Source organism: Cherax quadricarinatus, chromosome 5, assembly GCF_038502225.1.
Source record: "Cherax quadricarinatus isolate ZL_2023a chromosome 5, ASM3850222v1, whole genome shotgun sequence".
In the NCBI taxonomy this organism is placed as follows: Eukaryota; Metazoa; Arthropoda; class Malacostraca; order Decapoda; family Parastacidae; genus Cherax; species Cherax quadricarinatus.
The window spans coordinates 18,690,272-18,705,271 of NC_091296.1; positions in this window are offsets into that span (position 1 = coordinate 18,690,272).

Below are 15,000 nucleotides of genomic sequence, written 5' to 3' on the forward strand. Positions count from 1 at the left end.
AGAGAACCATATGGGTTTAGTATGTAATTTAAACCTGATCATATACTCTAAAGTCATAAGTAATAACTTTGGGATAAATCTACAAATATCGTTACTATTCGTCCTGGACCACTATCAGATCATGACACAGTGATCTAGGACGGATAACGTTTTACCCTACAGAGAAGGCGAGACGTCTCACTAAAAAGCCTTTTGCTTCACTCTTTGCGAGGCGTCCAAACCACGTTATTGCGATATTTATTCTCCATAATCTGAAATACTCCTACCATCCTGCTTAGTTGCAGTCTTAGAAAACGCCTCCTAGTCTTAAAAAATTCTTCTTAAAAAAGACTTGACTGCAGCTTAAAGCTTTAAGGATGAAGCATTTTGGTTGGAGGAAGACCGCAAATGGGTCTGCTTCCCGGGGGACCTTACCACAAGGGGTCTGAGAAGACCAACACATTTACTGAAACAAACTGAAGGCGCAAGTTGCAGAGCAAGCTTTGAGAAAACGTTTCGCTCCGTTAAAACATTATCAGAGCTCTGACAGAGCGAAACATTGTATTAAGAGGTAAGAAGTACGCCATTTCTTGCTAGATCATAAAAGAGATGGCAAGAATGTCGAGAGAAAGACTGGGTGAACATTAAGAGAGAGGTAAACAAGGTTAAGTGGTGTGATCACTTAAAAATTCAAGAAAGTTTTTTTGTCACAGTGACGGGCGGTGTTCTCCGTGTATCACACTAGTTGAATCCATCTACTTGCGCAATTATCAACAAGGTGATTATACAGTAAATGGCCATATAGAAGTGTTTTGAGGACGTTATTCAAGACATTTTGAGGATTATTATAGGAGTCAGTTTGGTGAAGCATTTTAAAAACCTCTTTGGGAATTACTGAGGGGGACATCTGGCGACTATTCAGTCATTTATGGGAACTTTTATAGGGGTTTTTAATGTCGTTTGTAGATTATTTTGATAGTTTCAAGACATTTTTGAGAACATTTGGGGATAATTTTAAGAAGTATTTTTGCAAAAATCGTTGAAAATATTCTGGAAACTATTTTGTGAATCATTTTGGCGAGTCTTTAAAGAACCATTTTTGTTTACAAAAATTGGACCATTTTGAAAATCACTTTGAGGACCATTTTGTGAAAGCAGAAACGCTACATGGATCATCCAAGCGTTGTTACTGACGTGAAAGCTACAAATCTAGGCAACAAGGATCAGCATTTCATTGTTTCGCTGTTAGCATCCTTGATCCCCCTGGACGAGAGAGCAATGTAATCGCACCCTGTGTACTCAGCGAGTTGTGTTAGCGGGGAAGGAAAGTGAAAGGGCAAGGGGAGGTCGAGCTCTGGCTCCTGCTTCCACACTTTACCTACAACAGACCCATGTTATTACTTCCTGATCTCTTATGTCACATAAACCCCCTCTTGAAGGTGTCAATTTATGATTTCGTGTTGTCTGTAATACATCTATAAATAACATGTATTGTAATACATCTCATTTCTCTTTTCCATCCCCCCATTCCATGGGCGGTGTCGTAATGCCGGTGAAAGGCGCTTCAAGTGAACTAGTAATATCGTATTATTCTCCGTCACTTTACCTGATATGTTATCAGGGATAATCGTCCACAGAACCTCCTGTTTGTTTCCTGATGAGTCGAAGACTTCGCTGAGATTAATAGCCGGAGGGCTGCGCATTGAATGACCTGCACGGATGTAACGTATTATGAAATACAATATAATACAATTTTTGAATACTGATATTGTGTTTGCTGTTTTCCAAGAATATGACAGCTCTCCCGTTTTATTAAATATTGCTGCCAGCGGTATGTTTAAGCTTACAGTTTCATCCTTCAGTATCCAAGGTGATGTAGATGAACCCACGGAATATATTACAGGAATAAAGAAACAGTAGAGGATCTTGCTCCAGCAGGTTTCTCTGCTGCTTCTCTATTGCTATGTTATGGCGATATGGGCTCGGCCATATCACCTTGGATACAGAAGGATAAAAAACTGTAAGCTTAAGCATTACCGTTGGCGGCAATATATAATAAAACGGGAGAGCTGTCATATTCCTGGAAAACAGCAAACAAAATAACAGGTCTAACTCATATATTTCTCTAATCTAATTTTATCGTTATTCATTACTATTGATGTCTTCACTTCTGATAGCAGCCACTGCTCTTCCTCTATTTTCCTTTAACTGTTTGAGAGTTTCCAGCATATTTATTTTCTTCCCGGTCCTGGAACTGTTCCTTGCTCTAACGTGAAGACTTGAGAGTTCCTCGCAGTCTTCCTAGTAATTCCTAGCGAATAGCTCTCATTCTTCTTCGGCCTAATCACTTGTCCATCATCATTTGTCTTGTGTAACTGTTTAACAATACTGATAGTTTGTTTTAGTTGCTATCTTACATTCGAACATGTGTTTCGTAATATCACTGCATTCGTTGTGTGTGTGTGTGTGTGTGTGTGTGTTACCATTTTGTTCTAGGTACATGTCGGTTAGACACTAGACCTGTTGTATATGTGTGTGTGTGTGTGTGTGTGTGTGTGTGTGTGTGTGTGTGTGTGTGTGTGTGTGTGTGTGTGTGTGTGTGTGGGATGTGTGTGTGGGATGTGTGTGTGGGATGTGTGTGTGGGATGTGTGTGTGGGATGTGTGTGTGGGATGTGTGTGTGGGATGTGTGTGTGGGATGTGTGTGTGTGGGATGTGTGTGTGTGTGTGTGTACTCACCTAATTGTGGTTGCAGGGGTCGAGACTCAGCTCCTGGCCCCGTGTGTGTGTGTGTGTGTGTGTGTGTGTGTGTGTGTGTGTGTGTGTGTGTATGTGTGTGTGTGTGTGTGTGTGTGTGTGTGTGTGTGTGTGTGTGTGTTAAAGTTTACACCTCTCTCACGCTCGGTACTCTAGCTGTAACGAGCCAACAAATCCTCGACTTTAGCAGTTAACCTTCCTAACTTAGCGTGAAACATTGAGTCTCAGAGTTTCAGGAACGGCGCAACATTTCTCAACTAAATCATCGAAAGTCTCGCCAGGTGACAATTTGACAAACTGAAATCCATTATCAGTAAAAAAAACATAAGATATATCAGTGGGTAAGCAAGTGTGTTATTGGACGTTGCGAGAATACACAAACTCAACTTGGATACAACTTGCGGCTTCAGGCTACAGCTCTAACTTAGATACAAGTTACGCTTTCAGGCTACAACCACAATATAGGATACAATAAAGAACCCCAATGGAAATAAGTCACTTTGTCTGACCTTTATGGGTTATCCTAGGTTCTCTACACATATGCTGCTATGTATGATAATCTATGTAACTTTGTGTATACCTGAATAAACTTACTTAACTTACAGCTTTAGGTTACAGGTGCAACTTAAGATACAACCAGGGACTTTATTCTACAGCCCCAGCTTAAGCTGTAACACGCAGCTTCAGGTAAAAGCACCACTTAAGATGCAAGTTGCGACTTCAGGCTAGAGCTCAAACTCAGAATGCGAGTTGCAGGTTCTACCCAGTTTCCTCCCTTCCTCATTCATCTGACAGCGGCTGTCTTGGATTGGAAGAGGCTTGCACAAGAGGCCAGACGTCACCTCAAGTTGTTCAAGTTGCTTCTGATCACCAACTTGAGGTATTCGTCAGCGAGTCTTGCCCAACTTCAGGAGAGTCAGCCTTTCAAAGTTCCTGGCCTGAGAGAGAAGCAGGAATTGCTACGTCGTGTTCCACACTAATTCCAAAACTCGCCTCTATCCCCACCACCACCACTAAAAAAAAATCCTAAAACTCGTTTCCACCACCAAAATCCCCAACTCATCCACTCAAAATTCCAAGACTCATTTACTTAACTAAAATTCCTAAACTACTTTTTTTTCAACAGAAAGTCAATAATTACTAACCTTTACAAAAATTTCTAGTGACGAGTCAACACTGACGAGTGTAATAGTAACAATCGTAGTGGTAACAATTGTAATGGTAACAAGTGTAATAGTAACAATTGTAATAGTAACAAGTGTAATAGTAACAATTGTAATGGTAACAAGTGTAATAGTAACAAGTGTGATAGTAACAAGTGTAATAGTAACAAGTGTAATAGTAACAGGTGTAATTGTAGCAAGTGTAATGGTAACAATTGTAATAATAAGTGTAATAGTAACAAGTGTAGTAATAAGTGTAATGGTAAGAAACGTAATAGTGACAAGTGTAAGAGTAACAAATTTAACAGTAACAAGTGTAACAGCAATAAGTTTAACTGCAACAAGTGTAACAGTAATAAGTGTAACAGTAACAATTGTAACAGCAACAAGTGTAACAGTAGCAAGTGTAACAGTAACAACTGTAACAGCAACAAGTGTAACAGCAACAAGTGTAACAGTAACAAGTGTAACAGTAATAAGTGTAACAGTAACAATTGTAACAGTAACAACTGTAACAGCAACAAGCGTAATAACAAGTGTAACAGTAATAAGTGTAACAGTAACAATTGTAACAGTAACAACTGTAACAGCAACAAGCGTAATAACAAGTGTAACAGTAATAAGTGTAGCAGTAACAATTGTAACAGTAACAATTGTAACAGCAACAAGTGTAACAGTAACAAGGGTAACAGTAATAAGTGTAACAGTAACAAGTGTAACAGTAATAAGTGTAACAGTAACAATTCTAACAGTAACGAGTGTAACAGTAACAAAAGCAACAGTAACAGGTGTAACAGTAACAATTCTAACAGTAACGAGTGTAACAGTAACAAGTATAACAGTAACAAATGTAACAGTAACAAGTGTAACAGTAACAAGTGTAACAGTAACAAGTGCAACAGTAACAAGTGAAACAGTAACGAATGTAACAGTAACGAGTGTAACAGTAATGGTTGTAACAGTAACGAGTGTAACAGTAATGGTTGTAATAGTAACGAGTGTAGCAATAACTGGTATAACAGTAACGGGTGTGACAGTAACAGTAACTAATGTAACAGCAACGAGTGTAATGTAACAGTAATGAGTGTAACAGTAACGATGTAACAGTAACGGGTGTAACGTGCCCCAGGAGGAGGTTGTGCGTGCTAGAATTATTGCAGAGATTAAACATAATGATGATGACTAAGAAAAAAGATAAGACACTATGAACAGTATTCCCTTAACAACACTAAGACAATTATCCAAAAAAAGGCAATTACACAAAGACACGTATACACACAAGTACACGCACACACAAAGTACACGCACACACAAATATGTACACACAAATATGTACACACAAATACACACACACACACACACACACACACATACATACATGACAGATCGGCTTATCATGACAGTGAGGTTTCAGAGGTCTTAGTTCCCAAGAACCCAGCAAACAATTAAGCCTAAACAGCGGGGAGATTTCCTCATTTGTTAAAACTATAGGTAGTACACAATCCATAACATGTAACGAATTACGAATATAATCTTGACTGCGAATAAGACACAAAACTGCTTTGGAAATTGTTTGATTAGTATCTGTAAGACATTATGTTAATCTCAATAAAAAATTGATAAAAGCAGCTTGTGTCTCTGAAATTATTTAATATTTAATTAAGAACGATGTTGATGACTTTTTATTAAAAGAAATTAACAACTAAACAGTTTTAGTACTTTGTGAATCACATAAATGTTCCTCAGCACTTTCACATCCACTTCCAAACACACACAATGTTGTGACTAGACCCAAACTTCAGGTAATAGGCGACTACACATCACAACATCGTTCCCTCTGTTTTGTAAGGTGTTGATAATTACTGCGCCCACACACACGAGAGTTTTAATCAATAATACGCACGTTAGCTAGAAGCACACACGTAAACGTACACAAGCGTATATGCACGCATGTACTCCTGCATATATGCTTGTATACATTCTTGTGTGTATGTGTGTACTCACCTAGTTGACGTTGCAGGGGTCGAGTCCAAGCTCTTGGCCCCGCCTCTTCACTGGTCGCTACTAGGTCACTCTCCCTGAACCATGAGCTTTATCGTACCTCTGCTTAAAGCTATGTATGGATCCTGCCTTCACTACATCGCTTCCCAAACTATTCCACTTCCTGACTACTCTGTGGCTGAAGAAATACTTCCTAACATCCCTTTGATTCATCTGTGTCTTCAACTTCCAACTATGTCCCCTTGTTGCTGTGTCCCATCTCTGGAACATCCTGTCTTTGTCCACCTTGTCAATTCCTCTCAGTATTTTGTATGTCGTTATCATGTCCCCCCTATCTCTCCTGTCCTCCAGTGTCGTCAGGTTGATTTTCCTTAACCTCTCCTCGTAGGACATACCTCTTAGCTCTGGAACTAGTCTTGTTGCAAACCTTTGCACTTTCTCTAGTTTCTTTACGTGCTTGGCAAGGTGTGGATTCCAAACTGGTGCCGCATACTCCAATATGGGCCTAACGTACACGGTGTACAGGGTCCTGAACGATTCCTTATTAAGATGTCGGAATGCTGTTCTGAGGTTTGCTAGGCGCCCGTATGCTGCAGCAGTTATTTGGTTGATGTGCGCTTCAGGAGATGTGCCTGGTGTTATACTCACCCCAAGATCTTTTTCCTTGAGTGAGGTTTGTAGTCTCTGGCCCCCTAGACTGTACTCCGTCTGCGGTCTTCTTTGCCCTTCCCCAATCTTCATGACTTTGCACTTGGTGGGGTTGAACTCCCAGAGCCAATTGCTGGACCAGGTCTGCAGCCTGTCCAGATCCCTTTGTAGTTCTTCCTGGTCTTCGATCGAATGAATTCTTCTCATCAATTTCACGTCATCTGCAAACAGGGACACCTCGGAGTTTATTCCTTCCGTCATGTCGTTCACAAATACCAAAAACAGCACTGGTCCTAGGACTGACCCCTGTGGGACTCCGCTGGTGTATGTATGTATGTGTGTGTGTGTGTGTGTGTGTGTGTGAGAGAGAGAGAGAGAGAGAGGGAGAGAGAGAGAGAGAGAGAGAGAGAGAGAGAGAGAGAGAGAGAGAGAGAGAGAGAGAGAGAGAGAGAGAGAGAGAGAGAGAGAGAGAGATTTTGTGTTTATGTGCACGTTTGTGGTTTTTACTTTCACTGTCTATATACCTAACTGAGTTTGCTCAAGTTGAACCTCAGTACACGGGCCTCTTCTTTACTTGCTTTCAAACGTGATCTAAATCATTCGTACACCTTTTCGAATTATATATATATATATATATATATATATATATATATATATATATATATATATATATATATATATATATATATATATATATATATATACGTATATTTAGCTACAAATTAACAAATTACAAAACCCAGCAGGGGTACGTCTGCCAACGAGGTGGCCAAGTTAATATATACAACGTTCAAATCTGAACATTTTTCTGTCTTGTTAGGAGAATGGACTGTATCACCAACAACACCAGCCCAATTAACATGTGTCACAACTTATAAACTCAGGAAGCTACCTGTAAACCAAGGTGCAGCTGGAAAACAACACAAACAGAGAGGTACAAATGACTCCATTTGTTTGTTGTTGCAGAGCTCAAGGCATTTTGTTCGTTAGTCGATAATCCAGCTTGGTCCTGAGCGTTCGTATGAGAGATCTGGGTGAGTATTTCTCGCCGAGGGTAGCCGAGTGGATTATTGTTGTTATGGTATAGCAGATCGAGTTCCAACACCTGATGTATTTTGTGCCAGGCTGAAGATGTTCGGGGGAAGTAAGCTGATTGCTTTCTGTCTGTCTCTCCTTCTGTCTGTCTCTGTCACACACACACACACACACACACACGACACTGGAGGACAGGAGAGATAGGGGGGATATGATAACGACATATAAAATACGAGTGTACATCAGTGGTTAGTGAGGTTAAAGGTAACCACTGACTTCCCTGCTAATCAAGGTAAGAATATTCTAATTGTAGAGATTCTCAGGCAAGATATATGGACCGTGTTTTTTGTAACAGAGATAGGAAGGGCAGATAGGGTGTGCCTACCAGGAGCTGGTGTTGCTGACATAATCAGCAGGTTGGATAATATTATGCCAGGTAATGGGAACAAGCTAATTATCTGTCTTGGTGCTGGTGGAAATGACATCAAGAAGTGTAGGAGACAGGACCTACTGGATAAGTACAGGTCAGTCATAGAAATTGTCAGGTCTAAGGGAGGGATCCCAATCATAAGTAGCATCTTGCCTAGAAGGGAAGTGGGCAATGAATGGATGTCTAGGGTAAATGGTATAAATTGCTGGCTACACAGGTACTGCAAGGAGCTTGCAATCCCATTCACTGATAACTGGGACAAATTCTATGGCAAACATGATATGTATGCCAGGGATGGGATTCATCTCTCTGGGGTTGGAGTGGTTGCATTAGCCAATTCGATTGAGAGGGTCATTGATGGCCTGTCTAGGAACTTAAACTGATAGATTATAGAGGTATGGGTGTTTGAGGAAAACAATTAGGCTGCAGCATTAGTGGTGAAAACAGCAGATATTTCCAGGATACCCCAGGAATATGTTCAAAAGACAATATTCAAAATAAAGTTGCTAGTAAAGGCAAAGCAAATGCTCAACAAAGAGAGATAGTAGAGGGCAACGAGTGACTAGCTCCCTTAAGGTTTACTGTACAAATAGTAGGAGTCTAAGAAATAAGACAGAGCTAAGATTACTTGCAAGTGCAGGTAATATAGATATTATTGCTATAACAGAGACCTGGTTCAACTTGAAAAATAGAGAAATGCCTTCTGAATGCAACATACAGGGTTTAAACTATTCCACACTGATAGAGTCAACAGAAAGGGTGGTGGAGTGGCGATGTACATCAGAGATAATTTAAATTGTTGTGTTAGACAAGACGTAAGATTAGAAACATCAGACACAGAATCTGTTTGGCTACAGTTTCCCGAAGGTCGTGAAAAATTAATTTTGGGTGTGAATTATAAGCCCCCAAACCTTGATAGGGAGTGCGGTAAGACGTTCTGGGATGAAATTCATAAGGCATCTAGATATGAAAATGTTGTGTTAATGGGAGATTTTAACTTTAGACAAACTGACTGGAACAATGTGACAGGAAATCTTGAGTCTAATGACTTTCTTGATACGCTTCAGGATTGCTTTTTAAAAACAGTTTGCGACAGAACCAACTAGAGGAAACAATCTACTTGACTTGTCTTTTGCCAACAAAGAATCATTACTTAATAATCTTGACGTTAATGATGAGCTTGGGGGAAGCGATCACAAATCACTTAGTTTCAATATATCATGGAATTGCCCAGATAACTGCAATCAAATCGCTGTCCCAGATTTCAGCTTGGCCAACTTCATGGGTATGAGAAATTACCTGGATTAATGAATCTCAGCACAGTTTTACAAAGGGGTGTGCCTGTCTGGCGAATTTACTGACTTTCTTCACTAAGGTATTTGAGAAGGTAGATCATGGTATTGAATATGATATTGTGTACATGGACTTCAGTCAGGCTATCGATAGTTCCACATCAGAGGCTGTTGAGAAAACTTATGGCACACGGAATAGGAGGAGATTTTTTTTCCTGGGTAGAGGCATGATTGACAAATAGGCAGCAGAGAGTTTGCATAAATGGGGAGGAATCAGAATGGGGGCACGTCACAAGCGGTGTTCCACAGGGGTCAGTGATGGGCCCCTTGTTGTTCACAATCTACATAAACGACATAGATAAGGGAATAAATAGCGACAGAAGCAAATTTGCTGATGACACCAAAATAGGCCGTTCAATTCATTCTAATGAGGACATCAGAGCACTCCAAGATGATTTGAACAGACTAATGCAGTGGTCGGAGAAGTGACAGATGCAGTTTAATATAGACAAATGCAAAGTTCTAAATGTTGGACAGGAAAATAACCATGCCACATATAAACTAAATAATGTCGATCTTAATATTACGGATTGCGAAAAGGATTTCGGAGTTCTGGTTAGCAGTAATCTGAAACCAAGACAACAGTGCATAAGTGTTCGCAATAAAGCTTCATAGCAAGAAGTATAAATAATAGAAGTCCTCAGGTTGTTCTTCAACACTATATATCCTTGGTTAGGCCTCGTTCAGATTATGCTGCGCAGTTTTGGTCACCATATTACAGAATGGATATAAATGCACTGGAAAACGTACGAAGGAGGATGACAAAGTTGATTCCATGTATCAGAAATCTTCCCTATGAGGATAGACTGAGGGCCCTGAATCTGCACTCTCTAGAAAGACGTAGAATTAGGGGGGATATAATTAAGGTGTATAAATGGAAAACAGGAATTAATAAAGGGGATGTAAATAGCGTGTTAAAAATATCTAGCATAGACAGGACTCACAGCAATGGTTTTAAATTGGAAAAATTCAGATTCAGGATACAAGAAAGCACTGGTTTGGTAATAGAGCTGTGGATGAGTGGAACAAACTCCCGAGTACCGTCACAGAGGCTAAGACGTTGTGTAGTTTTAAAAGTAAGTTGGATAAATACATGAGTGGGTGTGGGTGGGTGTGAGTTGGACCTGACTAGCTTGTGCTACTAGGTTAGATGCCGTGCTCCTTCCTTATGTGAATGTGACCTGACCTGACTAGGTCAAGGCATTGGCTTAAGCCGGTGGGAGAATTGGACCTGCCTCGCGTGGGACAGTAGGCCTGCTGCAGTGTTTCCTTTCTTTCTTATGTTCTTAAGAGGAACTGACAAGGTGGACAGAGACAGGATCTTCCAGAGATGGCACACAGCAACAAGGGGTTACAACTGGAAGCTGAAGACTCAGATGAGTCACAGGAATGATAGGAAGTATTTCTTCAGCCACAGAGTCGTCAGGAAGTGGAATAGTCTGGAAAGTGATGTAGTGGAGGTAGGATCCATACATAGCTTTAAGAAGAGGTATGATAAAGCTCTTGGAGCAGGAAGAGTGACCTAGTAGCGGCCAGTGAAGAGACGGAGCCAGGTACTGTGAATCGACCCCTGCAATCACAACTAGGTGAATGCAATTAGGTGAGTACATAAACACACACACACACATAGTCGAAGAGCCAGAAACGAGTATGCACAGATAAGGAGAGAGGCCCAGCGGCTGTACGAAAATGACATAGCATTAAAAGTCAAGTCTGGCCCGAAGCTATTGTATAGCCACAATAGTCAAGAACAAGGTAATCAGGCTGAGGAAAGAAGGTGGGGAGCTCACAAGAAACGACCAAGATTCTGTATGCGAGGAGCTGAACATGAGATTTAAATAAGTATTTACAGTGGAGACAGAAAGGACTCCGGGAAGTCAGAAAAAAGGAGTACACCAATAAGGGATATACCAACAAGTGTTGGTATATCCAAGGAGGAGGTGAAGAAACTGCTAAGTGACCTTGATACCTCAAATGCGGTGGGACAGGACATCTCTCCGTGGGTACTTCGAGAGGGAGCAGAGACTCTGTGTCTGCCACTAACAACAATTTTCAACACATCCATTGAAACTGGGCAACTACCTAAGGTATGGAAGATTGCAAATGTAGTCCCAATTTTTAAGAAAGGAGACAGACACGAGGCAACAAACTTAGACCCGTGTTACTGACGTGTACAATATGCAAAGTCATGGAGAAGATAATCAGGAGAGTGATGGAGTACCTAGAGCAGAACAAGTTTATGAACGACAACCAGCACGGATTCATGGAAGGCAAATCCTGTGTCACAAACTTACAGGAGTTTCATGATAAGGTAACAGAAGACAAAAGAGAGAGAGAGAGAGAGAGAGAGAGAGAGAGAGAGAGAGAGAGAGAGAGAGAGAGAGAGAGAGAGAGAGAGAGAGAGAGAGAGAGAGAGAGGGTGGGTAACTGTATTTTCTTGGACTGCAAGAAGGCCTTCGATACAGTTCCTCACAAGAGATTAGTGCAAAAGCTAGAGGATCAGGCACATATAACGGGAAGGGCACTGCAATGGATCAGAGAATATCTGACAGGAAGGCAACAACGAGTCATAGTACGTGACGAGGTATCACATTGGGCGCCTGTGACAAGCGAGGTTCGACAGGGGTTAGTCCTAGAACCAGTGCTATTTTTTGGTATATGTGAATGAAAAAACGGAAGGGATAGACTCAGAAGTGTCCATGTTTTCAGATGACATGACGTTAATGAGGAGAATTAAATCGGATGAGGACGAGGCAGGACTACAAAGAGACCAGGACAGGCTGGAAGCTTGGTCCAGCAACTGGATCCTCGAATTTAACCCCGCCAAATGCAATGTTATGAAGATCGTGGAAGGGCAAAGAAGACCGCAGACAGAGTATATGCTAGGTGACCAAAAACTGTAAACCTCACTCAAGGAAAAGGACCTTGGGGTGAGTATAATACCGAGCACATATCCTGAGGCGCACATCAACCAGATAACTGCTGCAGCATATGGGCGCCTGGTAAACCTGAGAACAGAGTTCCGATACCTCATTAAGGAGATGTTTAAAACTCTGTACACCGTGTACGTCAGGCCCATACTGGAGTATGCAGCACCAGTTTGGAACTTGCACCTGGTCAAGCACGTCAAGAAATTAAGAGAAGGTGCAAAGGTTTGCAACAAGGCTAGTTTCAAAGCTAAGGGGAATGTCCTACGAAGAAAGGTTAAGAGAAATCGGCCTGACGACACTGGAGGACAGGAGGGTTAGGGAAGACATGATAACGACATACAAAATACTGTGAGGAATTGACAGGGTGGACTGAGACAGAATGTTCCAGAGATAGGACACAGAAACAAGGGGTCACCAATGGAAGTTGAAGATTCCAATGAGTCAAAGAGATGTTATGAAGCATTTCTTTAGTCATAGAGTTGTCAGGAAGTGGAATAGTCTGGCAAGTGATGTAGTGGAGGCAGGAACCATACATAGTTCTAAGACGAGGTATGATAAAATCTCATGGAGAAGAGAGAGGAAATTATAGCGATCAGTGAAGAGGCGGGGCCAGGAGCTATGTCTCGTCCCCTGCAACCACAAATAGGTGAGTAAACACATGCACACACCTTTTACCAGGCAGACATATGATCAGCAGCTCCATTTAAAAAAAAATATTGCTTCTTCAAAGGGTCTGGTCTCAGACCGGGCGGCGGGGGCGTTGACCCCCGAAACCCCCTCCAGGTATGCTGCATGTATACAGGGTCTTAACCATTGAAATTTAGAAGTGAGAAAGTTATCTCTCGGTAATCAGTGCGAATACCGGAAAATCCATAAATGTGAAATGATTGTGAAAGAAGATTGTGAAAGAAGATTGTGAAAGAAGATTGTGAAAGAAGATTGTAAAGAAGACAGTGAGGTGAGAGTAACTAAGCGACCTAAGAAGAATTACTGTACCAGGGGACACAACATCTTTCAAAACTGACAGCGAAATTTTTTGAACAAATAAAAGATCAGAGAAATAATAATTCTCATAAAATTCTTGTATGTGTGAGTAACAACTGAGTCTTCGAACCATTTAATGTTGACAAATATAAATACCTTTTTTTTGCTAAGTGTAAATTTTGATTATGACGTCGTGATTCATGTCATATCAGAAAAATTATGTAGCTATTAAGTTACATATCTATTCATGTTTTCTTGGTCTTATATTAATACATATGAATTATGAATTACACATATTGACAATCCCGTAGCTACAATCACTTAGGCGTAACACACCTCACCTGGTCAGTGGGTGTCTGCACTTAATGCTCTGCAGACTGGTGGTAGGGCTCTTGATCCAAGGAGGTGGACTTATTCTCCCTTTCCTTGGATCGAACCTCAATGCCTCCCATTCCTAAGGAGCTAAACTACGCTTCTGGGTTTAGCACTTCCCACTGATTAAAATATAAAAACTGTTTTTGCGAACACAGGCCACAAATGGTGTCACTCGCATTTTATATATTATGGGAAACTAAGCTAGATGTGTCTAACTGCAAAAAGCCCCCCCAAAAAAAGGTTTCATAATCTTGCAGTTTTCTTTTGATGACTCAAGAAATCGTAATGACACGATTGCAAACAAACCATACCCCCGGCCGAGATTGAACCCGCGGTCATAGTCTCAAAACTCCAGCCCGTCGCGTTAGCCACTAGCTGGTCTAGTGGCTAACGCGACGGGCTGGAGTTTTGAGACTCTATGACCGCGGGTTCAATCCCGGCCGGGGGTATGGTTTCTTTTGATGGTTATATGTGGACTACAGTGCTGACAGCTACCAATAATGAACAGCTTAACGGATGAAAACAAAAAAGGCAAATTAGCACCTACACAGTTCAGTAACAATCTGAAAATTCTTATATGTGGGATACGTCAATGCTGAAAGTTTGAAACCGACCAGAATAGGTATTAGCAAGTTATTAGACTAAAGCCGCTACGCTCTCTTCATGCATAAAATTGGCACCAGCATAACCCAACATTCCAGTAAGATGCAACAAAGTTGAAAGTTGGAAGATGGTCCGCCACAGACATTATCGAGTCATTGTATTCACGGATACCCTGGATATAAGAAAAAATATAGATATCCCCTTACAGGAATACTTAAAATTATCCAAAGTGACGTAAACTTTATTCATTTGTAAGACCAGATGATTATTCATTCATACACGCAAACCCCGTTTTCTTTGTACCTAAGACCAAAGAATCACGGACACACAAAACTTATTTTTTCCCGAACCTAAGACCAAGGAATCACACGCAGACATGCAACATATATTTTCTTTGTTCCTAAGACCAGAGAATTAACCACACACACGAAGACATTTGACCTGTTTCCTGACAAATATTATCTAAGTAATCTAACACGCAACATCTACTATCTTTGTAACCAAGATAAAAAAAAATCATCCACAGGCACAAATTTGTGCCTAAGACCACAAGATCCTCTATATACACAGGCAACATCTACTTTTTTTTTTTTGCATCAAACAAGAAAATAACAAACACACAAAAAACGACTTTCTTTGCACCCAAGGCAACACAAGACACGATCTTGTTCACAATATATATATATATATATATATATATATATATATATATATATATATATATATATATATATATATATATAT